General features: G+C 38.3%; 1 protein-coding gene across 2 annotated transcripts in view; it reads right to left on the reverse strand.

Annotated features, from left to right (window-relative positions):
• LOC124637851 (serine--pyruvate aminotransferase, mitochondrial-like) overlaps window positions 1–23,063 on the reverse strand; it is a 214,403-nt gene extending 191,340 nt beyond the window's left edge. The window contains exon 1 of one of the 2 annotated variants that reach the window (XM_047174560.1): window positions 22,996–23,063. The gene's annotated coding sequence lies outside the window, so the exon portion shown is untranslated. The remainder of the gene's footprint in view (window positions 1–22,995) is intronic. The other variant, XM_047174561.1, reaches the window with a different exon arrangement.
• Window positions 23,064–27,860: the final 4,797 nt, after the last annotated feature.

Below are 27,860 nucleotides of genomic sequence, written 5' to 3' on the forward strand. Positions count from 1 at the left end.
AGGTATTGATCTGAAGAAAAAATGGATATAAAGTATGTAAATGAAAACATTATATTCCTTTCATTAGGGATACATCTAGTGTCTGACTATTCATTTAAAATAAAAGCTATTGTGTATGACTTTGACTTATAAATAGTCATCAAACTTTTTACAGAAAAACTCTCACGTAATAAGCCCCTTCATAAAAAATAACCGAAGAGCAATGTAATCGCTCCCAATATGGTTACCAAATTCAGTATATTTTCATGAAAGGCCAAACATAAATTAGTTACCTATCTACCGACGTAACGGGCCTGATAAGCGTTACGCGTCTCTGCTCTGCGATCAGAAAACATCGAAAACTCTTCCCTTATCCTAAACTGAACACATAATATATCGATCCATCGCTTCACGGGATTGTGGGATGGTAATAACGAGACATTATTGCCTAAATAAGGAGCCGTATGCCTCATAAAATTCAACTTCCTCGAATCTGTGAAATAATCAAAGTATTATTGAGTCATAAATCTTTATCTCCGCTTTGAACGGCGACATCGCACCGACTATGTGAATATTTGATAAGTTTTCAACTCACTTTTATGACAAACTAGTGATAGGAATTTTGGTCGTTGTAATAAGAGTTAGCAGTTTTGGTATAGCAATTTCTTAACTAGTTAAGCATTGTAGTAGACCTTGTCGCTTTTTCGAATGATTATACACACTATATCCTGCTTCATTTTTTTTCTGTTAAAATTATATCAAAACTGTTTGCAAAATAACAGTCAACCTCCTACTCAAAAACTACTTGACCAGCTAATTAAAAATATAATTTCTTACCTACCATTTAGAGTCTAATTTACATTGAAAATCCACAAAGCTGCAGCTAGGTCACTTATATGCACATAGAAGCCTGTGATATCGGATCTGCCGTATAGAATTTCATGCAACAGTAACAAATCAATCAATCAAGCCATGGATGGTTCGTTAGAGCTGTGTTTGTTCCCTGAGCGGATCGGACACTATCCTCCCAAGGGATTTGTCTCTGCCGTCGCAAATTTTAGTTGTAACTGCAGTTATTTTGTTGGGAAAAATTGTGCTGATGTTTTTCTTAACAATCTGTGTTTTATTGTATGCCTATGTTTATTTAAATGTGATGAAAACTTTGCCTCTAAAGGTCGCATTGCGCGCTCACGTATGTACATGGGAACAAAATACAAAGTAGATGAATAGACTGAAATCAACAATGGTTGAAAGTCGTTCGCTGGGCTCAGGCGTGTTCTATCAAAATTCTTTAGATAACTTAAAATAAAGTCTATCAGTAAACACAAAAGCTCTGACACAAATAAAGAATGTTCTTTCAGCAAGACCTTATAATCTAATTTAAGCTCATAATTTTGTTATAAAAGAACAATTTTATAATTTGGCTCATAAAATAACCAAAAATAACATCACGAAAAGGGCCAAGAATTTGGCCAATTACAAAATGAGACATCAATCTCGTCGATACGTTACAACGTACGAAGGGATCGCAATTCCAATATATTAAAGTCACATATACCAAGCTACTTACTTTTAAATACTCTCGGCGGTAACGTCCCTAATGAAATTTACGGGCATACCGAAACATCTCAATTTAGCCCTGCCCCGGCGTACCGGGCAAGCCCGCTGGCAGGCTTTTCATCTTACAGATTAATTTTAAATTAGATTAGATTAACATCCTCCGAATCTGTATCGCTGCCTTTTTTATTTAATCGCTATTCTGACTTTAGGCTTGATATAACGGTTTTTGGAAACTCAAATTGTGCTTTAAAAATAGCGAAGTAACGAAGCCTACTGATCATACAGACTGATAAATGCATTACGATATCATGTTAAATTGAATTGCGAAAGCACTGCGAATATAGTCAACCTTTGTTCATATTTTTCATAAAATCCATTAGCAGCAGATAGTGTCACATAATTCATTAAAAAAGCATAGGTACACAAAATAACTGCTTTCAAAATAAATATCATTCAAATGAATTTATTATACACACGACTGATTTATTTTACATGCACTATTTGGTTAATCCAAAAAAAACGAGCAAACACAAATACGGTTTACAATTGTAGGTGTTTAAAAAAATAACCATCAGGCAGCTGTTTGGCCAAAAGCAATACGTATACGTCGTATACGTATTGCTTTTGGATAGTCGTATACTATACGACTATCTGCAATCTACATAACGAATAAAACGTCCCGATTAAAATCGGAATAAATGTAGTTTTGTTGCTAAAACAAGGCACATTCGGATTATCAGCGTCCGCTCGGAACGGTTCTGCCAATGTGCACATAAATAAACAATGAAGAGCAATTAGCACAGAATTGAGAAAGAAAACTATAAAAATGGCGATGGAGTTTGTAACGTCAGACAGGTTCTATGAAACCAGCTATTTTCATTTCAATTCCGATTTGGTAGGCTACAAGTTACTTGCCACGAAAATAATAATATTGTGAACAAAATAAAGCATCTAAGAATACATTTCAATTTATTTTCAATTTATTTTCGCTTGAAGAAAATAACATAAAGGTTATTGAACTGTGGGTGGGTTTTTGGCATTTATTTTCCGTAGAATATCATAAGAAATCTAATTGAGATTTCAGTGTAGGTACGAGTAAATTATCTTAATCTATGTATTCCTTACAGAAATACTTATACGGAAAAATCATATTTATTTGAAATGTTATGAGACCCTTTCTGCGCACGCACATGAAAATTTAATTCCTTATTGAAACTACAAAGCTAACATTTCATTCAATTATTTCTCTATAAAATGCGTTATGACTAAAAGCATTCACAGATGCCTGGAAACAAAACCTAACCTAACATTGTTAAATTTAATAAAACAAATGGATTGAATTTCAATACAGTTTATTTTCTAAAAATATCGGAATCAAATTTTCAAAATAAACTATCAATTACGGTGTCAGATTTTGTACTGAGTCTGGTCCAGTATTTTCGTGGAAAGAGCTTTTGTGGACGAACCCGACCCGAACAGATTGTCCGCATCGCGATTGCACTGGATTACAAACCGATGAAAAATTCCACGACTACAGATAGAAAATCGCAAATTGAATAGAAACGTAGTTTTGTACAGACTGATACTAGCTTTGTTTCGCGCTTTGTTCGAGACGCTTTTGTATTGTGAGGTCCGGCTATTCATTTGTAATAACGTTTTGATCCATCGCTACAATTTGCTCGGAGGGTTTTAGAATACCTAAACACTAAATTCAACAAAGCCTTCCTAATAATTTAGTGTGTAAGTAACTAGGACAAAGAAAATTTATATCCTGAGAAAAGACGCAGGCTACTTTTTATCATATTACGCGAATTTGCTCTCATAGAACTTGGGTGAAACCTTTGGGTTTTAGGAGAAAATATTACAAATCAAATCTCTTTATTTTCAGGCTGCATAGGCCCACAGATATATACCTTAAAGACTAACATACATATTATATTATACAAACATTGTTAGTACATACAAAAAAAACTTAAATCTATGTGCGTAGTGAAGTGTTACTAACACTTCATTACGCACTATGTCAGTATGAACATTTTAAATACAAGTAACAATACCACGAACACTTTACTGGCTGTCATCAAACCCAATCGCATGTACCTATTTGCGTGTGCGCAAGTCAATAATCAATACCGATTGCAAATTGTGCAATTGGCCCGATTAACGGTCCCGTTAGCTGGCAAGCTCTAATGCGGCCGCATCGACACCTAACATTCAACGGCTGACATTAACACATCACAGAACATTAGTTCTCGTCTAATTTACTGTGCATGAAATACAGCCTACTTGCGTCGTTGTTATATTATGGAATGTAATAACTGATTTACTGGTATATGCTGGGAGATCGGTAGCTTGAATCATTTATCACGTGTCCTATACACAAGATGAACTTACATATATGTTACCTGCGTACCTACGTAAGTACCTAGTAGGTATTATTTAAATATGTATATCTGAATTTTAATATAACTCTTTCAACTTCGTACAGAAATATATTTTACTGTGTCATGTTATATAATAGAATCCGACATATACAAATCCGTTCAATGTCCAACAATGTAAAAGTTACAAACGCACAGACAAAGTTACTATCCCATCCTGAATATTAGATTAATCCCAGGTATTCCTATAACGGTATCACAAACAAAAAGTTACAAAAAGCGAAATCTTTTTTTATTCAAAGTGGAAGCTCAATCGGTGCACTATTCATTTTAGCAGGCAGGGTCACGTCATGCGTCGAGCATCGGGAGTTCGGGACCAACAATATCGGGTCGGCGTGCTCACTCCATTAACATTTTGCCAATAAACACGCTTCGAGTAACACGCTCGCGTTTGCACAGCACTAATTCCAACATAAAACAGTGTTAGATCGATCACAGGACTGATATTGTGATTGTTGAGTGCTGTTTCTGCCTATATACTTACCTACGCTATTTGGAAAGCGGATCAAAATGAACAGTAGTATCTATCTATATCATGAGTGTAGTTCGACGTTTCATCGCTCCAACAATGCTACACCTATTCCCATAAATGAAATAATGTTCGAATTACCAGAAAATCAATAAAAAGTTCCATTACCACTAATTCAATGATTGAGACAATCAATGAAGCAAGTGTAAAGAAACAACACAGAGTTCAATCAATCAATTAATTGGATTCTTCACATTGTTATGTTCGCCGTGAAACAATTACTCTAACTGTACATGATGATAATTTCTTTATTGTTTTAGATTGATTGTTTTAATTGAAGAATATTAAACCTTTCAAATCATCATCATCCTCCGAGCCTTTTTCTTAACTACGTTGGGGTCGGCTTCCAGTCTAACCGGATGTACCTGAGTACCAGAGCTTTACAAGAAGCGACTGCCCTATTTGATCTCCTCAACCCAGTTACCCGGGCAAACCGATACCCCTTGGTTAGACTGGCGTCAGACTTGCTGGCTTCTGACTACCCTTAACGACTGCCAAGGATGTTCAATGACAGCCTTTCAAAGTAATATTTCGATGAAAATTTTAGGACCTACACAATCTAGACAATGTTTGGATGAACCTCTACAAACATTGTAATATAAGAGCAACTAAAGTAACAATTTCTGGAGTATCTCAGCCTTAATCGACGCTCATTTCTTATGCTTTCTAAGAAGCGTGTCATGTCCTACTTAAAGACACAGCTGTAAGCAACCGACCAGGACAAATATCTATAATATTTTTAGCAAAATGACGTAAAAACACATACATTTAGGTTAGATAAGCTGTAAGGCTTTTATCTAAATACGATATCCTGAACGCTCTACTTAGGGTGGGGAAAAAATAACATTTTAGGTTCAGAGGAGACTATATAATAGGAAAAGTTGTCGATAGATTTACTATGCTAACCCTCGAAATGTGTCAATGCTTATTTATTGTACCCTTTCTTCTCAAATGTGCGTTTAGATGGGCTAGGGTTAGGTCTCGAGTAGAGCTTGGATCATTCTCGAAGATGGTGTGTCAGTTTCCACTTTGTATTTTACGATAGGCCTCCCTCTGTTAAGGGGAATAGTACATCGGCTTTTTCCCTTGAGCTGTAAAAAAAGTTAACCACCCTGAATGGCTTGTAGGCAAAAACTTGTAGATGTGACACTCGTAATAAGCTTACTTGTAACCACTACGAATATGGCGCTCAGACATAACTTAAGTATTTACTTAGTACTCCATTTTCCCAACAAAACAATTATAATTAAATAATAACTAAATCAGTTACTTAGTTACAAATATGAAACTGTACGCCACGACAATCGTTATATTGTGGTGTTATGCTTGGGAAAAGCTGGACAGAATCTTTTAGATTTTTTTCTTCTTCCAAACCACTTTATTCTTTCCAAACCACATATTCTCCTAGTAAAGTAGGATGGCAAAAAAAATACTAAACCTACATACCTAGATTTAAAAGATCAGCTTAAAGCTGGACATTCAAAAAATGACTATCTAACTTACACTCTGTTATATGTAGGAACAAAGTACTAGGCTCTCATAACCCGAGACACGTTGACATGACGTATTGCCAGCTCACCGATACGGGGAACAACCGACGCTGATATATCTATGACGATCGTGTGGTACCGCCTTTGTATAGTACAGAAGTGTGGTACTGCCGTAAGTAGCAGTCCATGAAATAGGTTGTGTTTATGATAATTATGAAGAAAACGATAATATTCTGATAACTAAAAAGTAGATATATGTAGTTCGCTAGGTCTACTGAAGCGCCTAGTCAAAATCTTTGATATTATTTTCTTTCAACATATGCACTACATTTTCGAAGTAAAATCTTTTCTATTGGTATAGTATCACTGACTGCTAACAAGTCTTTTATAACTTAATAAAAATCATAGTCTTAGTACACAAAATAAATCTAAACTGCCGATATAAATATTCATAACCAACTCAGAGAAACATTATACTTTGTGATTTGAACTTAAGATTTGGTTAACTTATTTAAGTTAAACTTTGCTGAATTAAGGCAGTTTACACAACACTAGCATAAAATAATGAATTTTGAAATAAAATTCTTGGAAAAAGCAATTTCGTTACTTGGAACAACCCGAAAACACAATTCCTTGAAATGCTTGTTGTGAAGTGTTTTGATGAAGAATATAATCGGGATGGAGTTGGTTTCAGACGTATAAAAACATTTAATAAGAGCACCAAAGTACCAAATAAATATTACATTATAAAATACTTGATAATCCCAACTTATTTATCATCACATTTCAAGGATCAAGATTAAGGCGAGATTCCACCGATGTGCACTATTAAATATTTGTGAAAATATTTTTATACCGACCTATCGTTTTACTGGATGAGGTCGGTAAAATGTTCGAGAGGATCCTCGCTGCCCGTATCACCAGGCATCTGGGCACAATCGGCCCGGATCTAGCGGACGCTCAGTTTGGTTTTCGAGCTGAGCGTTCGACAGTTGATGCCCTGTCGCGACTCAAGGGCCAGGTGAGGGAGGCGATGGATGCGGGAGATGGTCTGCTGGCTGTGTCATTTGACATAGCCAACGCCTTCAACTCAATTCCTCACTCCACCATACTGGCGGCCCCGCTTCCATGGGGTGCCCCCGTATCTGCGGGGACTTTTGGCGGACTACCTAAGGGACCGTACAGTCCTCCTTGTGGACAAGTCGGGTCAGCTCCTACGTTACGTCGTCGAGTCCGGTGTCCCGCAGGGTTCAGTTTTAGGGCCACTCCTGTGGAACATCGGATTCGACTGGCTTTTGAGGGGCAACCTCCCCCGTGGCACGTCTGTCATCTGCTATGCAGACGACACCCTTCTGACGGCCAGGGGGAGAAATTTTGGAGAGGCAGCCAGCTTGGCCTCGGCGGGCGGTTCTCAAGTGGTGGACAGAATCTCCCGCCTAGGGCTGACGGTGGCGCTGCACAAGACCGAGGCCGTGTTCTTCCATGGGACCCGGCAGCAAGAACCGCCCGACGCCCATATCCATGTGGAGGGTGTCCGCATTGGGGTGCAGCCCCAGATGAAATATCTGGGCATAGTGCTCGACAGTAAGTGGTGCTTCAGAGCACACTTCAGCGGCTTGTCGACGCGCCTGATGAGGACTGCGGGCGCCCTCTCATGGCTCCTCCCTAACATCGGTAGTCCCGGTGACCAATGCCGACGTTTATACGCCGGCATACTCAAAAGTATGGCACTGTACGGGGCCCCAATCTGGGCAGACTCACTGTGCAGTAGGGTGAACGCCGCTGCCATCCGCAGGCCACAAAGGGCCATTGCACAGCGGGTGTCGAGGGCGTACCGCACGGTGAGCTTTGCGGCGGCGTGCGTTCTGGCGGGTACTCCTCCCTGGGAGCTCGAGGCTTGGGTACTCGCCAGAGTGTACGACTGGACGGCGGGACAGAAGGCGCTAAACCGGCGCCCAGACCCGACAGAAAAAGAAGAGGTGCGTGAGGAGGCAAGGGAGGCAATAACTCTGCACTGGGCCGAAGATCTTGCCTCGGCAACGTACGGTCGCTGGACGCTGGATGCCATCGGGCCTGTCCTGAACGGCTGGCTCGATCGGCGGCATGGGTGCCTTTCGATGCGTCTGGTGCAGGTGCTGTCCGGGCATGGCTGCTTCGGATCGTACCTGCACCGGATTGGGAGGGAGGAGACCCCACAGTGTCACCACTGCGAAGCTACGGTGGATACGGCAGAGCACACACTTCAGGTGTGCCCATCGTGGGCTGAACCCCGCCGCGCTCTGATGGCGGTGGTCGGGAATGACCTCTCGCTCTCCAGCGTGATTGCTGCCATGCTGGGAAGTGAGGAGACATGGGAAGCGGTAGCCTCCTTCTGACAAGACGTCATGTCTCAGAAGTAAGCGGCGGAGCGCATGCGGGAGAACGACCCTCTCGCGGTGCCGCTCCGTAGACGAAGAAGGGGCAGAAGACGGCGAATACAACGTCTGTCCCCATCCGCTCCGGGGGGTGGTCAGCGGGCGACAGGCGCGGGGGCGCCACCGCCTGCACCACAAGGATCAACCCCTGCGCTCCGGCCATTATAAGGACCCTTCCCCACTAGGGGGAGGTATGAGGGGCCTGCCGTAAGGCGGGCAATCGCCGGTGGGGGACTGGATGCCATGGATTCCCAGACCCCCTCCACTCAGGCGAGGTCGGAGTGCCGCTGGGCCTTTTTAGTGGGTATACCGGGAACGTCTTTACCGGGGAGTCCCACATACCCCTCTCCCGTCCCCCGATGGGAAGGGGAAGCGTAATAGCATTTTTAGCCTAGCGACAACAAAAAAAAAAAAGGGTGCCGTACCCAAAGGGTAAAACGTCCGTCTGTCACCAGGCTGTATCTCGTGAAAGGTTTGAAATTTTCACAGATGATGTATTTCTGTTGCCGCTATAACAACAAACACTATTTTGGGAAAACTATAATTAAATAAATATTTTGGGGGGCTCAGATACAACAAACGTGATTTTTTTTTGTCCGTTTTATAAATAATGGTCCGGAACCCTTTGTTTGCGAGTCCGACTCGCACTTGGCCGGATTTTTGTTTTTTTTCGCAAATAAAATGTGTGCGAACAATTTTGATGGAATCTCGCCATAAAACATCTATTCTTAAAAGGAAAATATTGAAAGAAATATAACGTAAATAATTACTTCCTGAATTACCTGCTATATTCAATACTAGCTTCTGCCCGCGACTTCGTACGCGGATCCTGACCCTTAAGCCAGCGACTACGGGGTCAGCAAAATCAAAGATCTGAATAGTCGCAATAGACGTGAACATAGGGATAAAAGTAGTGATTCTAATTAGTCCGCATTTAAGTTGTGTGTGGCAAAAATATTACGTAAAAAAACATTAAATAGATGACAAAGTCGTGGTGACTTAGTGGAATTCGTGGTGGTTTAGTGGGTAGAGAACCAATCTCTTAAGTATGAGCGTGCGTCTTTGATTCCAGGTCTGGCAAGTGCCTGCCAATGCAACTTTTCTAAGTTCGTATGTACTTTCTACGTATATTTTGGATACCAATGACCGTTATTTGGAGGGGATGTTAAACTGTAGGTTCCGACTGTCATTGAACATTCCATTCTTGGCAGTCGTTATGGGTAGTCAGAATCCAGTAAGTCTTACCAAGGGGTGTTGGGTTGAGCGGGTAACCGGGTTGTGGAGGTCAGATAGGCAGTCGCTCCTTGTAAAACACTGGTACTCAGTTGCATCGTGACTGGAAGTCGACCCTAACATAATTGGGACAAAGGCTCTTGAGATAATAACGACAATAATAATGAGATATAGGCACCGCAGGACATCTGAGGCTGATGACGGGGAGTAGCGACCCCGCGGGGCTATATATACTGAGTTCTCCAGGGAGTGTATACTGTCCCCCATCTCCGGCCGGTCGGAGTGAACCATGACGGGGGTAGGTCTCACGCCTCTGGCTTGGCTTGGCCGTCCAGAGTGGAGCCGTCGCTAGAGCAGGATTAGTAGCCTTGCTCGGAGGGTAGGTGCCTCATGGTAAGCACAGGGAGCGCGTAATCTGCGTTTAAAGTCCGCCGAGGTATCCTCACCCTTCAGCCGCTCATGTCCCTGTTGCCCTCTTGTTGCTATTCAGTGACTGGTTCCCGGGGGCCCAGTAAGTGAGGTGGCGAGTCTCCACCTGCCGTTTTTACATGTACCTAATACATTGTCATCCACTAACATCCCATCACAATAGCCCAAGTAGTTTTCCTCCATAGTTAGCAATAGTTTAGCACAGAACCGGGGATTGTCTTTTTTTTAACGACGTCCACCGGGGATTGTCCTTGGATTCATTTCTATAGTGTATAAAGGGATAATCGTCGGTTTTGTGTCACCATTTCATTAAAGTTGTCTCAAAAGGACTTCAGCGTGTTGGCTTCGGCCCCACGTTTGCCTCCCAAAAATTCGGAACTCTGTAGTCCCGAGGTCTGGAAGAGACATACAAAATAATAATGAGATATAACGCAACAAAGTTAGAGAGTCCCCACTCTCTCTCACTCGCTCGTGACGCCACGTCTAGGTATGTAAAATTTGTACTAAGCAGTGACTTAACACGAAATTCAAGCGTTGTTGTATCTTCGTTATTATTTGTTTGTGTGAGAGAGAAAAGAAAAATGCGTCAATAGAGAGTGCTTATCAGATTGAACCACTTTTGCTAAAACGTCATATCTTCATATGCTTCATATAGTCTAGCAGGGCTCCTGGAGTTCCACATCAGGTGTTTTACATCTTCAATTTTTATAAGTCAACAGAGAGTGCTTATCAGATTGAACAACTTTTGCTAAAACGTCATACCTCTATATGCTATAGTCTAGCTGGGCCAGTGGAGTTCCACATCAGATGTTTTAGATCTTCAATTTGTATAAGTCAATAGAAAGTGCTTATCAAATTGAACAACTTTTGCTAAAACGTCATACCTGTATATGGTACAGAGAAGCTGGGCTCTTGGGGTTCCACATCAGGTGTTCCAGATCTTAAAATTTATTAGGTCGTCTGAAAATGCTCATCAAATGAAACAATTTTTGCCACGGCACCATATTTGTATCTCTTATAGTTTTATTGGTCTGTTGGAGTTCTGCATCAGGTCTTCAAGTTTCGAAGATAAATTATAGCCAAATGTTGACAGGGCTTAATACTGATACAACAAAGAAAAAATCATTGAAATCCGTTCAGTAGTTCGGAAGATTAGCGTGTACAAACAAACAGACATACAGACATACAGACAGAATTTTTTTTTGGATTTGTGCTCCATTACTGTTTCTAAACCCCACCCAATTATTATTTTTTTAATATATTCAATGTACAGACACAGTTTTTTACAGATTTATTATATGTACAATATAGATTGTTATTATCCTCATGCTGAAATATATATACTAGATAGATACTTAGAGACAGGAGCGTATAACTCCACTCTTACTAAAACCAAGAGGCTAAGTTTAAAAATCCAAAGCAAATCCAAATACTTAAGTATGGATTACTTTTCAATTCAAATACTTATTGACCCAAATCCCTTTTACAAGACTACATCTTTTGTGGTTCAAGAGTTAGCATTTTTATTCCACCCAGTCGTTATCGCAGCCGATAATAGGTCAGTACTAATTAAAGGCCTCCCTCAAAATGCCAATACGTCGGCCTTAGCTCTCAGCTTGCGGCTATGACCTCAACCTTTGTTGAAAAAGTAAACCAGATCAAGAGGAACCACTAATAAGAAAATATCTATCTACTTATCATCATATTTGTCGCAGATACCCGCTATTTCCACAAAACAAATTCTCATAATTCTGACATACGACCCAAGTTGACCTGTGCTTCGGGAAATTCATAGTTCCTCGGTCGACCGGCCATAACCGAGCACTTAAACCCAGCAGACCGAAGACGTCATAACAATAGCCATACATATAATTTTGTACGTATACCTAGGTACGTAACACCATGTATTTCTTTTGAAAAGTTTTCAAGAAATATTTCTAGAGCTACCACAAGATATATACGAGGCATTGTCGTGTCGGCCGACGGCAACGCATTTGTTATTCCATTATTACCCTTATTTAATACCGGCGTGATAAATATTGCCGCATTTCCGAGGGTCGGATTAAAATACGAAAGAGTTGATGTTTATGAAGGGAAATTGTAAGAAAATATCGATGACATAAATATATTTTGGGCTTTGTGTGGTTGACTAACAACTTTAACCTTGTCATGTATCATTACATGACAACTTTTTACCTTTCACGAAAAATATGGTAGCAATAAAATATTCTACGTCGTTAAATAATTCTACAATAGACATGCTCTGACAGAGGGTCTCGTTTATTTATTAAATAATACCATGACTTTCTCTGAAACAGCTTACAAAACGATTATTGACAGACATATAAACAATTCAATACAAAAACCAAATACAAATAATCAACAAACATCAAATTAAATCCAACCAAAGATTAGACAGTGGATATTCGTAATTGCATTAGATATATCGTAATACAAACAGGATTCCTTTTGATTTCCCCATTGCGCGAGTTCGCTCAACTAGATGTCACATAATACGTATCAATCGCGAGAAACAAACACCCTTGGGGCGGGCCATGTAGTGGAAGAGATAAAACGTACCCCCGTGAGGAGCTACCCCTCACCTTCTGATAAAACAAAATGTTACGCAGAAATGTGCACAATTTTTCTGTTTTACATCCTCAAGTTAAGTGAAGCGGTTGCTTTGAATTGATTCTTGATAAATAAATACATACGAGTATAAGCACTTACAATTGAACTTCTACGAACTTGTTTTTAAATTTTATCTCAGTTAAAAACTTGTATAAGTTTTGAATTACTTACTGGGCCTTTAGGTTTTTTTTCAAACGAAGGGAGGAAAACAATGTTTTAAATATCGCGCAATTTGTTTAATATCTTAACAACATAATTCTTCATTTCTAAGTAGCCAATTTAACGATCACCGAATCAGAATTAAAAAGGTGATCTCTTATTAAATGCTAAATACCTAATCTTTAATCAGAAACGGATCTTTAAAATGATATGATGTATACTTTACTTCTAATAAATAAACACGGCAAAAAATTATGGCTGCGGGCTCACTCAAAGAAATTAAATTCATTTTATTGCGGCGACTGAAGCTTTCATATCTTCATTGAAATACAATTTGGCTAATGTAATTGGTGAGTTGATTCTATTTTACCACTGGGTATCACTGAATTGAAACTTCTATACAAAATTTTGTCCTAACTTTAACGAAAACCGGATTAGCGGACGTACCTATTTTTTAATGTAACCATTACTTGAATTAAAGGCTACACTGATAAGATTCTCGAAACCTCGTAATTCTTATATAATTTATAACCCCCGCCCTTCGGTGCTAAAATATAAAACTTGAAATATCTTGGCCGAAATTATATACTGTTTATTGTGGGAATTACACGGTTCACACTTCGGGGTAGTAAAAATGAAGGCAATCGCGCGCGAAAGATTGTGGTTTCCGGGAATCGACGCGGCGCTCGAGCGGTTGGCAGCCGCGTGTAGCGTGTGCGCGCAACTACGACCCGCGCCTCCCCGCGCGCCTCCCTCGCCGTGGCCGTATCCGCCGCATGCATTCTATAGAATTCATTTGGATTTTCTTGGACCGTTTCATAACCAGATGTTTTTAGTTATAGTTGATGCATTTTCCAAGTGGGTCGAATGTTACACTGTTAGTACAACATCATATGGATCAAAAACCGTCATAAGTAAATTATGTGATTTTATGTCTAGAACAGGGGTGCCGCACACGTTGGTGACGGACAATGGCACTTCCTTCACGTCTAGGGAGTTTGTAAATTTTTGCAATATAAACGGTATTCAACATGTATTATCGCCGGCATATCATCCGTCAAGTAACGGCCAAGCCGAAAGTTTCGTAAAAATAATAAAGAAAGGTTTAAAAACCATAATTTTGCAAGGTAACACTAAAATACCTCTTCAAGAAAAAATTGCTAAGTTTTTATTTGATTATAGAAACTCCAAAAATAGTACCACAGGTAAATCTCCGGCGGAAGTGTTGTATGGTCGACCTTTGCGTTCACGTTTGGACTTGATTAATCCCTTGCAAGTCGCTTCGACATCCACTGATCTTTCGTTGACCGTAAGGAAAAATCAGTCCTTACAGAGTAATCATAAGGGAGGAAGGAAAAGACCAAAATTTAAGATAAATGAGGTTGTTTGGATTAAGCGATTTTTAGGAAACGACAAATATTGTTGGGTTCAAGGCATAATTAAGGAAGAGATTGGGAATGTCATGTATTCGGTGTATATATCGGAACTAAACTGCAGGGTTATTCGACACATCGACCAGATCAGACGGTTTCGAGCTGAAGGCGATGATGAGGTACCAAACAAAACAAATGATTGGCACTCGGACATAGAAACAGACGACAGCAGCTTATTGCCGCAGCCGGAACCTACAGGCGCATCGGGAGAGACTATAGTTCCCGTAGGCCCACAATCACCAACATCTGCGGAAGAGGCTCATATTGGAGAAAGGGAAGGTACTAGTGTTGTGCCATTAGCCTCACAGTCGCAGTCTACACCAGATCATCCTAGATTAATGAATCTCGACCCACCAGCACCACCTGACACAGTGGAAAGTAGTGAGAATGTTTTAGAACCTGACCAGCAAAAGCAAAGATCCAAACGCCGCGTTAGGCCTGTTAATTATAAGCCATTTTTTTGATTAAGGGATTTTGTGGGGAAGGGATTGTTGTATATGTGAGTGTACAACACCTGTGTGTGTTGGCGCGCGTGCGACAGAGACGTTCGTTCAATAAATCAGTATGTCACTGACTCGCCGTTTGAATACACGTACGTGTCTCCCTGCTCCGTCATACCTAACACTTTTTTACGACGAATGTTCTAGATTTTTATGGCAACTTTCCTGCGATTATGCCGAATTATACCGGTAGAGTCAACGAAAAAGGTAATTCTTTGAATACGACACTTTTATTACTTTTTGTCTAACCTTACAGTCTAACTATCGCCATTTAACCATTATTTCTCTCTAATCGATTCTATTCTAAAATTAATTCTAATTCATACTAAATGATTACCAACTAACTGCCTATATGCAACTATATGTTTGCAGATAATAATAAACGCATAGATTGGATTACCAATACACGAATATAGCCGAAGTTAGCCGAGTAAAGCCGAAGTGGTTGAGTTAACAAGTTAGTCTGCGAAGACTGGCGACTGCATAGTATAGGGTGCGCCCTGTATATTGCTACTATAATTGCATTACATAAAGCAGCTAAGCTAACTGTGAGCTTTGTTTCCATGCGGGAATCCGATCCCGTTTTATTATACATACACTAGCGGTCGTCGCGACATCGTCCGCGACAATTCTTAAAATTTAATCTTGGTGTATCTATACAAGAATTAATCTAATCCTTACATCTTCTACCAGCTAATAGCTAAGAAAAATATACACGTATTTTTCTATAAAATTGTGTTAAAAAATCCTTCGACCGACGACAACGGTTGGCAGGTTTTTGTATCTAGGCCGCTAGGGGTTGTAATCTAACGGAAGGTACCTCAATCACCCTAATCCATCAAGTTTAGGCTCGACACGAAAATAAATGCTTGCTCTGATATAGGTCGAAATCTAGATAAACCGTGTATAAATGTACGGTAGGTTAAAACGAGCCAAAACTGTTATAAATAAACGGAGGACTAATTATTTTTCTTTTGTTTTTGCCTCGTGAGACTCACCAAGTCTCACGAGGCAAAAATCTCTTTCTGATTAATTCAATATGAAGAGAGTTTCTGTTAAAAACGTTCAGTTTTTCTTGATAGAAATACTCAGATATATATTTAACTCTACGTGAGAGAGAAGAGATATTTTAAGTAAATAATGTAACAAGAATCTGGTACATACTATATAGATATATATATATAATGTAAATATAATATTCAACGCCGCGACCTGTCTGCATTAATACATAATCAGCAATAGGGAGCGAATTATTGGGAATCCCTAGACAAATCAATGTTAAATTGCAATAGCTACAGCCAATTGTGCCTTGTAAATGTCCAAACTAACTAAATGTTATTCATTCATAGAGTTTCAAAGCTCTAGAAAATAAATTCATGTACTTTATATTACGCCTACATCATTTATCTATACCTACTCTAGATAATAATGTAATAGAAATTAAACATCCCAGCACTAACCGAACATCGAACCAAATCTTGGTCTCGAACCCTACGAAACCTTTGTCAATGTTATTTTGCGATTTTTTAAAGTTTAAATTCATTTTTAAATCGATTTTCCTACTTTTGATATCAAATCAATGAATTAATTCTTTACACATTCACATTCTCATGTTCATACACTAACAGTGTCGTTGTTCATAAATTGGCTAGGACGTAATTCCTTTCAGCTATTCAGAATAACACCGTAAAGGATCACATAGTCCTCTTCTCACCTCCAATTTACTTTTAATTCACATGGGACACCTAAATTATGGTGTTAGGACCTCGCATAATGTTTGACTAAGTTGCTACTGAAGGCACCGTATAATTTAATTAATACACGGGTTGACATTAAAATTAGGTATTTCCGCGAAGTGTACGATAAATATTAAAATTATAAAGTGCGTGTAGGGAATATATTACCTACTCTTTAATCTCATGAACCGACGCTATGACATTTAAAAGAGCCAGTTCACTCTTGTCTAGTTGTCTCAGTGATATTTAGAGCTGTATTTATATTCACAATACAAAATATTCCAAAACATTTTATTTTATTAAACTGACACTAACACAATTTAGAATTAGGTACCCTTATCAAAGAGAAGCCAGAATATGCCAACAAATAAGCGCCTGTGACATATTAATAGCAACGGTCCGCATCGACATCACGGGTAACTACTACAAACTGTGTAGGAGATGATATCACGTGCGTGGAACATGTAAGTTCCATTTAACACCTCGGAACCTCGAATGGCATAGTAAACTCGAATAGTAGTCACGAAATGGTATCATTAGCCGAATTAAACACGTGACCACGTAATTGAAAGGGACCCGAGTTGCTTACGAGCGGGTCAGCCCGGGTGCAAGAGTGATGTGAATAATTTGCGAAACAATTGGCCCTCAGGTGTATCGCAGCCTGTTGACTGAGGAAGCCGGCGGGAAATGAAGATATATTGAACACATTTCGAAGGGTTGTCTACAGATTTTATTGGACAGTTAAGTAGTGATGTAAGAGGATTTTTTCTATTTGTCGAAAGATGGTCGATGTAGTTGGAAACTATTTGACATTAGTCTTTGTCCTTGACAGAAATGAGGCCTACTGTTTACTTATTACATACGTTGTTTAGATATGTAGATAGTACATAGGAACAGCTCGTAGGTAGGTGCCATTGAACAACACTTATCTAAAAAGGTGTGCTTGTAAACAAAAAGGTATTTCCCGAAGCATAACATTTACCTAATCGTAAACTTTCCACTTATTTACTTATTCAATTTCCTTCAAACAGCAAATCTAAGTCGTAATCTGCAGTATTCCTATGCATCAACTTATAATTGAAACGTTTTGTTATGTTGGCAATGACGATGACGGCTCAATCGTCATCGACACAGGAAATTACATCTCTAATCTGATTATTCCGAGCTAATGCAGACAAGTGACGCGATCTCTTAGAACACAAAACAAACTGGATCTACCATGACTACAAATCCTTGGATTAACAAAAAGTTTGCCAAATTAGAAAAAATCCTGCAGGTAAGACAAGAAAAAATAGTGCTAGCTTACATACCTATCCATTTTCGGTCAGATGTCAGACGCCTGATCGCGACAAAATTGTCAAACACAAGTAAGTATAAAGGACAATGCTAATCTTTGTATGGAAGTTGGGCTCAAGTGTTGCCCACAGTAACTGCATAGTGTATTATGTTCCATAGGCTTATATTAGGTCCCAGACCAAAGCATTTCGAAATCTATCCCGGGAGTCCTGAGAAAAACTGGTTTGACTCTTATTCAATATTACATAAAAATAAGCTTACGAACTCTTAACTATTCCACTTTTATTACCTTAATTGAAATGAATTATATTCATTGACAAATACGAGGTATTGTACACGACTACTTTTTGTTAACCGACTTCCAAAAATGGAGGAGGTTCTTAATTCATTTGTATTCTTTTTACGTTTGTACGTGCATAACTCCGTCGTTTACCAATCGATTTCAACAATTATTTTATTGTTTGTAAGGGCTTACTTCCTCAATGGTTCATTTGTCATCCGGCCCAGGGTCTGGTGATGGAACCTCTAAAAAAATCGGGAGCGACTCTCGAAAAATTGTAGACACATATCGAGTAAAACCTTGTCATTCGGGTATATGTGTCAGACACCACAAAACTGTAAAGGTTAAGATCTGACCTGACAATGGAGACGACAGAGAGACGAGGGAACTCCTCAACGGTATCTACTAACTACCTCATGTTCGAGCTTATTTTATTCCTCTTGATAAGATTTTTCTAGAAGATAGCTTATTGCGCAGGCACCTTGTAGATTTAAACCGTAAATTCAAAAATATTGCGGTAATTGCCTTTTTTTTCAGAAAATCATTGTCAGTTCTTATTAGAATCCAACGCTTTTAGAATTTATTTGAAAATCACAGTAAAAAAAACCCATTCCAACATTTTCCAGCACTGGATCCTGACAGCGAGATCCTAAGACTTATTTGGCAGAAAAGTCTTATCAGATTAATCTCTCGGGACCCCTGGGACCGATTTCAAAAATATTTTGATTTCATGTTTAGAGTGAAGTAAAGAATCTATTTCAATCACTCCCACTACTGGGCAAATGGCACAGGCTTTGTGAAGCGATTGTTCATGTGGAATATAAGAACCGGTTTTTCACCCGGACCCCAGGGACCGATTTCAAAAATATTTTAATTTCATGTTAAAAGTGAAGTAAAGAATTTACTTTAACCACTCCCACTACTGGGCAAATGCCAAAGACTTTGTTAAGTGACTATCTAAGGAGAACATTTGAACCGGTTTTTCTCGGGACCCCTGGGACCGATTATAAAAATATTTTAATTTCATGTTAAGAGTGAAGTAAGGAACCTATTTCAATCACTCCCACTACTGGGCAAATGCCAAAGACTTTGTTAAGTGACTATCTAAGGAGAACATTTGAACCGGTTTTTCTCGGGACCCCTGGGACCGATTATAAAAATATTTTAATTTCATGTTAAGAGTGAAGTAAGGAACCTATTTCAATCACTCCCACTACTGGGCAAATGCCAAAGATTTTGTTAAGTGACTATCTAAGGAGAACATTTGAACCGGTTTTTCTCGGGACCCCTGGGACCGATTATAAAAATATTTTAATTTCATGTTAAGAGTGAAGTAAGGAACCTATTTCAATCACTCCCACTACTGGGCAAATGACATAGGCGTTGTAAAGCGACAGTTCATGTGGAATATTAGAACCGGTTTTTCTCCGGACCCCAGGGACCGATTTCAAAAATATTTGGATTTCATGTTAAGAGTGTAGTAAAGAACCTATTTTGACCACTCCCACTACTGGGCAAATGCCAAAGACTTTGTTAAGTGAATATCTAAGGAGAACATTTGAACCAGTTTTTCTCGGGACCCCTGGGACCGATTTCAAAAATATTTTAATTTCGTGTTAAGAGTGAAGTAAAGAACCAATTCCAAACACTCTTACTACTGGGCAAATGGCTCAGGCCTTGTCAAGTGACTCTTCATGGAGAATATTTGAACTGGTTTTCCTCGGGACCCCAGGGAGCGATTTCAAAAATATTTGCATTACGTGTTCAGAGTGCACTAAGGAACCCTCTGGAACTACTCCCACTGCTGGGCAAACTATGAGCCCAGACCCTGGCATTGTCCTTTACACGCGTACGGTAGACTGCACATCAGTTGTAACTGTCATGCACCTTAACTCAATAGTAATAAGTACGATTGTCCTGTAATACTGTTATCACTGAGTTGACTGTACACACGAGTATGACCGGCGCTCCTGTAACTTTCGCAGAGGGAAAATCATGACGAGGGCGTTTCCAGTTGGTTATGTTTTCCAAGCGCGGTCCCGATGCGGTCCACATTTCCCTATTTTAATTCCGGAATTATATATTTACATTTCACATTTTGTTATTGATGTCTTCCTTTAACTTAAAATTAGGTAATTACATTTTTAACATAAATATTGATGACAGCGATGAGATTATTGGTGTTCCACATAAATATTGAAACCGATTCAAATTAATGTGTCAGGATTGACTTAGAAGTAAAAAACTATTTCTAATAAAATCTGGACTTCAGGTCAATGCCCCTCGCAATTCAACACTTTCACAATAATACGACACCCAGAACAAATTATTGTAACTTAAAGAAATCTCGTTTCTACTTAGACATTCTTATTACTCTGCATATTTCTTTATAAAGGTGTGTTGACCTCGAACTCGCTACAGTATTGCACTGAATTTCAGCTCGTAGCACTAGTGTATAAAAGTTGTGACAGCACGCTTTTCTATTCTCAAAGAATACTGTAGTTTCTATATAACTTAAGTGGAAAAATAAACAGTAAATACACACATTTTCCTCCCTAAAACGGTCGGCATTTAGATAGAATCTCACAAAGAACAACTTAAGTAATCAGATGTGACAATGCACATTACCCGAATTAATACCATATTTAGATCAGGGCATAAAGCACAATCATTAATTAAATTAACTAACGGGTCAGTGAACACGATTGATTACGGTCTTGTGTTTTATCGAACCCTTTGATAATACCATTAGTTATGCGTATAAACAGATCTCATTATGTTTTTGGCAACGGTTCTCTGAACTTTAGTCCTATATTTGTATCATCCTTACATACTCAACAGCACATAAAATCCAATAATAAATCTTTAACAATGAAATTACTTTTTCCAAAGACAATGAAGGTATTCCATTGTAAAAGTTCTCTCTTACATTTCTAAGAAATGTAACACTCATTAAAACTTGTCTTCCTTTTTTTCAAAGCTATTTGCTTTTTCAAGAATAAAGTTGGTAACGAAATATTTAATAATTAGACACGTAAATCTCTCAGCAAGTTTTGCTGAAAACACGTGCATCGCAGGAAAGTACACAGACGGCTCCCGTTTCAAACAAATGCAACCCGGAGCATAAATTCTTAAATAAACATTTTATAAATATAATTTTAACGTTTAACAGCATGAGCTTTAATTAAGTAGCAATGTTTTCAAAGGAAAGCTCTCACTTTGAGGTCTCTGCCGAGCTCCGTAGGGTCTTAATTAGTGTTAATCTTAAGATAATAAGCCACGTGTTTTCACTAATTGGTGTAAATTGAAAGAGTTGGAAATCCCTTAGAGGAAAATTTGCAAATTTTGTTATGGCGGCGGCCGGGGGCGGGTCAAAGCAACATGTCGTTACTTGTCTGTTTAATTGGCTCTCTGATACTTAATGAATTACATTACCTACGCAGGTTTGTGGGACAGCTTCTGATTACCATTAACAAGATGATTTCATGAGTAGGCGGGGCCCTAAGTACACAAACCAAGGTATTAGTGAAACTTGCACAAAGCCAGGCAGGCCTTACTTATTTGTTTAAAAATCATTATACTCAACACAGCCTTGCCAGTTATTCGCATTTGACATTAAGAAAAAGCTTTTTGTATACCTACGTACAAAATTATTCAAATTACCTAGATTAGGCAATAACTGCTAAATATACATTACGTTTTTATAACGAGTAGGTATAACTTGATTTACTAGTAGTAATAAACCGCTCATTGCCCTAATTAAGAGGCACACCTAAAATATTCTTAATGCGATAGCGACAATTTTCCTGACGTAAGAAATTAGACCTTTAAGATGCAAGTACCTAAATAAACACACGTAACCCCGCCTTTACACTTGTAAGTTGCTTCCGTAAAAAATGAGTGAGTTAGATCCATAGAAAGGACGTAAGTAACATCCGTAAAAATTACGTAAGTAACGCCTGTAAAAAATATGTAAGTAACGTCCGTAAAAATTACGTAAGTAACTCCCTAAAGTTGTAAGTAGTTCTAAAGATATCACAATGTATGACTTACAAAGGGGTTCTATACCTTCAAATTTAGCATAGCCTATTTACGTGGCTAAACTAACAAGTGTAAAGGCGGCCTAATATCCTCCTCCTCCTCCGAGCCTTTTTTCCAATCATGTTGGGGTCGGCTTCCAGTCTAACCGGATTCAGCTGAGTACCAGTGCTTTACAAGAAGCGACTGCCTATCTGACCTCCTCAACCCAGTTACCCGGGCAACCCGATACCCCTTGGTTAGACTGGTGTCAGACTTACTGGCTGTTGATGTTCAATGACAGCCGGGACCTACAGTTTAACGTGCCATCCGAAACACAGCCAATGGTGTCTAAGATATACTTAGAAAGTACATACAAACTTAGAAAACTTGCATTGGTACTTGCCTGACCTGGGATCGAACCCGCGCCCTCATACTTGAGGTTGGTCCTTTACCCACTAGGCCTAATATCAAGTTATAAATTAAATAGCCTCCCATCTTGTAGAATCTGCCCCTGCAATAAAATAGGAGGACAGACAGACATGAACAGTACTATATTGCCAGTCAGTGAGTACGTGGGCGTTACAAATAATATCTAAGAGTTATAAACTGTCTTAGCCGCTATAAATAACATTATACTTCAGACTTCTTGTGAAAAAGCGTCTGGGCTTGCTATTTTTACAGTACCTAAATACAATTAAATGGGGAAAATAAACCGAAGTTGAGCAGGAAATGTGATTGATGTTTAAGTGGTAAATAAATATGGTACTTTTGTGATTTGTTTGTTTAAGCATTTCTGTTATAATGTTAAGGAATTTACACGAAAAACTCTTAGTCTAATGTCTGAAAAAACACTAGTAAGACTTACCTAAGTGTGATGATCCCTCCATACTCCCTTACACTCCAATGAAGTACAACATTTCACTGAAAATAAAGAAAATAGGCAATACATTTAGTATGTTCCAGAATAGTCAAGTTTCGGCAGTTCCGAAACCATTTTCACTATGGGAAACGTATTTTCAGGCTCAGCCCCTGCTATCCATCTCCCTCAACTGTCATTCGAAGCTAAAGTGTTACTAGTTCGATACAGTACAATATATTGTTTGTACATACACAATGTAAATACATATCTAAGTGAATATGCCCAATATTGTTTTACGTTGAACTAACAAGCAAATAATATTACTATTATAAAATTATATTTAGGATGATAATATTCTACACAAGTAAATTAAGTAGTTTCTTCTTAACAATATTGTCTTATTTAATATCAGATCCCATTAGTTTCATAATTTCTTTGTTTAATGTGGAAGATTATGTTAATAAGAAAACAAATTAAAACAACAGAATTGCTACAAAAATAATCTTTTTTATGAAGGTATTTTCTTTTTTGATCTTAGTCGGATTATAGTAGCTAGAACAAGATAATAAAATAATCGCTACAAAAATACCTTCTTAATTAAATGTAAAAAGAAGGTTCGCATGTCTCGCCTTGGGCTCTCGTTTATTACACAGCGATTTTAAGCAAAAAGCTCCATTTCAGAGAGCGTTCTTATGTAAGAATACCGAGGAAAATACGAGTTGGCATAAAACGCAAACACAAAATGATATCGAACTGTCTAAACTCAATCTGAAAATTGGATTCAAAGTTAACCAAACAAACAGATACATGCCTTAATTAAATGAGGCTCCACGTAAAATAAACTCAGTCGGTAGGTATCACGAACTCAAATCGAGACCTTATTATTTTAAATGGAAACAATAACGTATTAAAGCGTCCGTATCTCACACCGTGCGGATCATTTGATTCCGGTCAAAACAATACCGTGCAGTACATTAGATTGTTCGATACGTGCGGAGTGGTAATCAGGGTTCGCAAAGGGTTGTTAGTTACGTGTCGGTGTGAAAGTTGCCGACATGGGCCGTCAGAAACAAAGCATCGTATGTAGGAGCGGGGTTGATGTGCCGGAAACTGATAGAATGAGCCTGCCGTTCGCTGCTCGCTACTATTTGCGCAATAATAATACCGTAACAGTTCCCCCAGAGACAACGACAAAATGCGCAATTTGTTGAATCACTTGTCGTGACAATCACAGATACGATATTGAATTGACGTGTTACGTATTATCGGTGACGCTCGAGTGTATGACGGATAGTTTAGACTGTTGATAAATCTTGAAATGTAAACTGAAGACGGTATTGCGTCAATACCCACTAGTTGATATTAGAAACCCCATACGTCAAGTACATGTGACGTATCAGGGTACATTGCCCTTGATAAGTTCTAAATAAGAACTAAAGATAACTTTCCTCAAACTTAAAAAAAAAAACTCCTAAAACATCGGCCATTAAGTCCAGCATAAACTATAGATAGACACTTAATTACCAAGCTTCACTTCTAAGAATCTAACTACTCAGTGGCTGAAACCTTTTAAAAGAAAAGAAAGTAGTCTTCCAAAGTTCCCCTAATGACTAAATTGCCGTGGTAGGGGAAAAGGGGCTTATTTCATCGATTGGAGGAGGTAGGTGCTCAGACTAATCCCATTTCGAGTCTGTACCAAAACAAGGACTGCTTCAAGATAAGTGGGAGACACTGTAATCCCAATGAAACCACCTTTAGCGGATCCTTTTGAAACTTCTAATTAAATGCTGAACTACTTTTAAAGTTTATTACTGCTGTTGGACTTTAAACTTTTTGTTTTGTACATATTGTTCTGTTTTATTAAATTTTGGAACTTTTAAGTTTTTTCTTGGGTTCACCGTTTACTTGAAGTCTCTGTCTCACTCAAGTCATACCAAATTGTTGAGTTGTCGAGTGAAGTCTTACATGTGCCGGAAAAAATAATGAAACACATTGTGTAAGTATGTTTTGGGAGGAGATAAAAAAATATCTTTCAAAATATAAAATTATTTTGCTGATTCAGCATCCAATATCCACTTAGATTTTACAATGATTTATCAAATAACTATTAAGTAATACAAGAGAACAGTTAACCTTGGTAACTTTAACTATTTGAATGGAGAATGGAGCTCTTTGGCAGCATGCCACGAAATAGTGCAATTTGAACAAATTTTAACACACCATATTTATGCCAAACCTGGTTGAAAGTACTACTTTGGCACGGTTTTGTCACAATTAATGAATTATAACTCGTATTCGACCGTAATATGACGATAATTTTTATTAATTAATCCGTTTCGTCTCTATAAAAATTATATCAAACTTAGTAACAGACATAGCCTCTTTCAGCTTACAAAATTCAACTCACTAAAATATGTATTTCAAAAAATCGTCTTCAAAATCTGAACCCATTTCAGAGAAAATTGCTTGAGAAAATACTCGCGAGAACGTATTGACGTTCGCTCAAGTTGAAAACGATTGTTACAAAAACACCTCACATTCGTAAATGAGGTACTTACGTACACATGATACGTTTGCACATGCAGACGTTGATGCGGCGCCATCTACCCGTCTGCGCCGGAAACTCGCCTTGAAGACGTTCAAACCTCATTGAATCGTATGCGCAATTTGCCGATTGAACCTTTAGGGTTGGCCTTTTATGAAAATGCTCCCGGCCGGACCAACCAGACTAGCATAATGACGGCAATGAAATATAACGATGTCTATCACCCCTACCTATCGCTCACAGTCTTCAAATGAACGGAAAGATAGCAAAGGTCATCGCATTCAGTGATTTAATTAAGCCATTGTGAGCGAAAATCTTGTTATAATCAAGGGGAATAAAAGTTGAAAACGTAACAGTATTTTCAAATAACTCAATACGTATATGTATTGTAAAAATAAATGGTTTTACAGATCAAAAATGTCGGGGCGCACGTAACCCGGCACCAAATATTTTCTCGTCCGTTGTTTGAGCGTAACGATCCGAACGTCAGTGCATTTTCAATCAGATTTATATCGGAGCGGATTAAAATTTTAACGAGTTGTCGTCACACAGGCTTTACTCGTCTTTGTGAAGACTGCCTTTGTTAAAAAAGCTCTATTTGACGGTATAATAAAAAGGAACGTGAAAATAACCGTTATGGTTTTCGTGGCATAGACACAGCTACTGGGTATAATCCTCTTTGTATTTTAGGCGTTTTCCACTTCCAATATTGCTAGTTCGAAACATAGAAATAAAACAATATGAGCTTTGTTGTTATCAATAGATAAAGAAAAACAAATAATGTATTATCTAACTTAACAGTTTTATGTAGGCGTGTAATTTAACAAAAGAAATACCAAAATAACACCATTTTATAACACAAAACAATAAACAAGACACTTTATAAAGGTCACTTTAATTTCTATAAAAAACACACAATTAACAACCGCACGCTATGACCTTGTTACAGCGGGTCTGGAAATATTAATTTCAGTTCCATTACGCCTGCTTAAGTTAAATGTTACACGTTATCAATTAATCGGAACACGTATTAAGCGTTTCAATAAGACATCAATTTGCTAATGTGTGATTGTCTTGTATTGGCAATAGATAGCTATATTGTTATTAACAATAGCACGTTACGGCACATTATGTTGGGTGCTAATTGATATTGGCTAAATGTTTGTGCAGAATTTTGTGTTTAACTAAAGATTGAATCTATAAATAGGAACATACCTACTATTTAGATTGTACTGAGATATGTTATTGTTAGTATAATATGGGATTCAGTATGAAACTACGGGAGAAAAAACTCAAAATAAAGATTTCACTTTTTTCAGTAACAATTTTTAAAGAAACCATGTAAGTGAAACCGCGTTACAAGTTTGAAACTTCAACAAAAAATAACCTTTTCAAATAAAATTTCATTACGTTTTCTTTAGTATTTTTAGAAAAGAAACCGAAACCTTTGGTTGTAAAATTTTAATCAATATAACATAGATGTTTCGTCAGTTTTACGTAGAAGGTATGTTCCTTTGCGATGTTAACTTAAGAGGCTGAATGCACCCAAAACACTCTATAGAGAAAGAGAGAGAAGCCGTTTGACGCGACGTTCGTAACATTAATAAATAGCTTTAAAATGAGTTGAGTAATCAAAAATAAAAATTAACCAAGCTCTGTATTTACATATGGACTCGTTAATGTTACAAGTTTTATCAATGTACGTTGATAAGTAGGTAATACATAAGATCATTTTCAGAGGTAAGTTTTCAATTTTTTTGTTTCGAAAAAACTTTTCGAGAACGTTTTGAAATTGGCAAGGTACTCAGAAATATGTTCAAGATAATAAGATATAAGAATATACATATATTGTTTTCGCTGTCAAAAACTGTATAGATTTGGGCAAAAAATTGTTTGAGACAAGCCAATTTGGGCATTCAGCGCCTTAACATTACTTAGTCGTATAATCCGTATCTTAGAAAGTAATCTGTCTTAGGAAAAACATCGACACGACGAGAAAATTACCAGTGAAGGTCGTACAAGCCGAATTTCATTTGCTACAAGAAAAGTTTTCTCTTCAGCCGAACCTTTCGATGTAAATACGTACAGTTGAACTTATTGTATCGGTTTTCGTAACCAAATTGAGACTTGTAATGCCTACAAGTTTGGTATTTTGTACGTTATATAAATCATTCACGTATCCTTGTTTGAACTAGTTTGGGGTGGTAGTGAACTAGCTAGTTGGTACTGACAATAATTCACACGGACGTACTGTAAGATTACTAGAAGTTCTGATAGCTTTTTAATTTTCTGACTACCTGGTACAACTATCGTCGTAGTGATGGGA

Source organism: Helicoverpa zea, chromosome 16 (assembly GCF_022581195.2).
Source record: "Helicoverpa zea isolate HzStark_Cry1AcR chromosome 16, ilHelZeax1.1, whole genome shotgun sequence".
Taxonomy (NCBI): domain Eukaryota; kingdom Metazoa; phylum Arthropoda; class Insecta; order Lepidoptera; family Noctuidae; genus Helicoverpa; species Helicoverpa zea.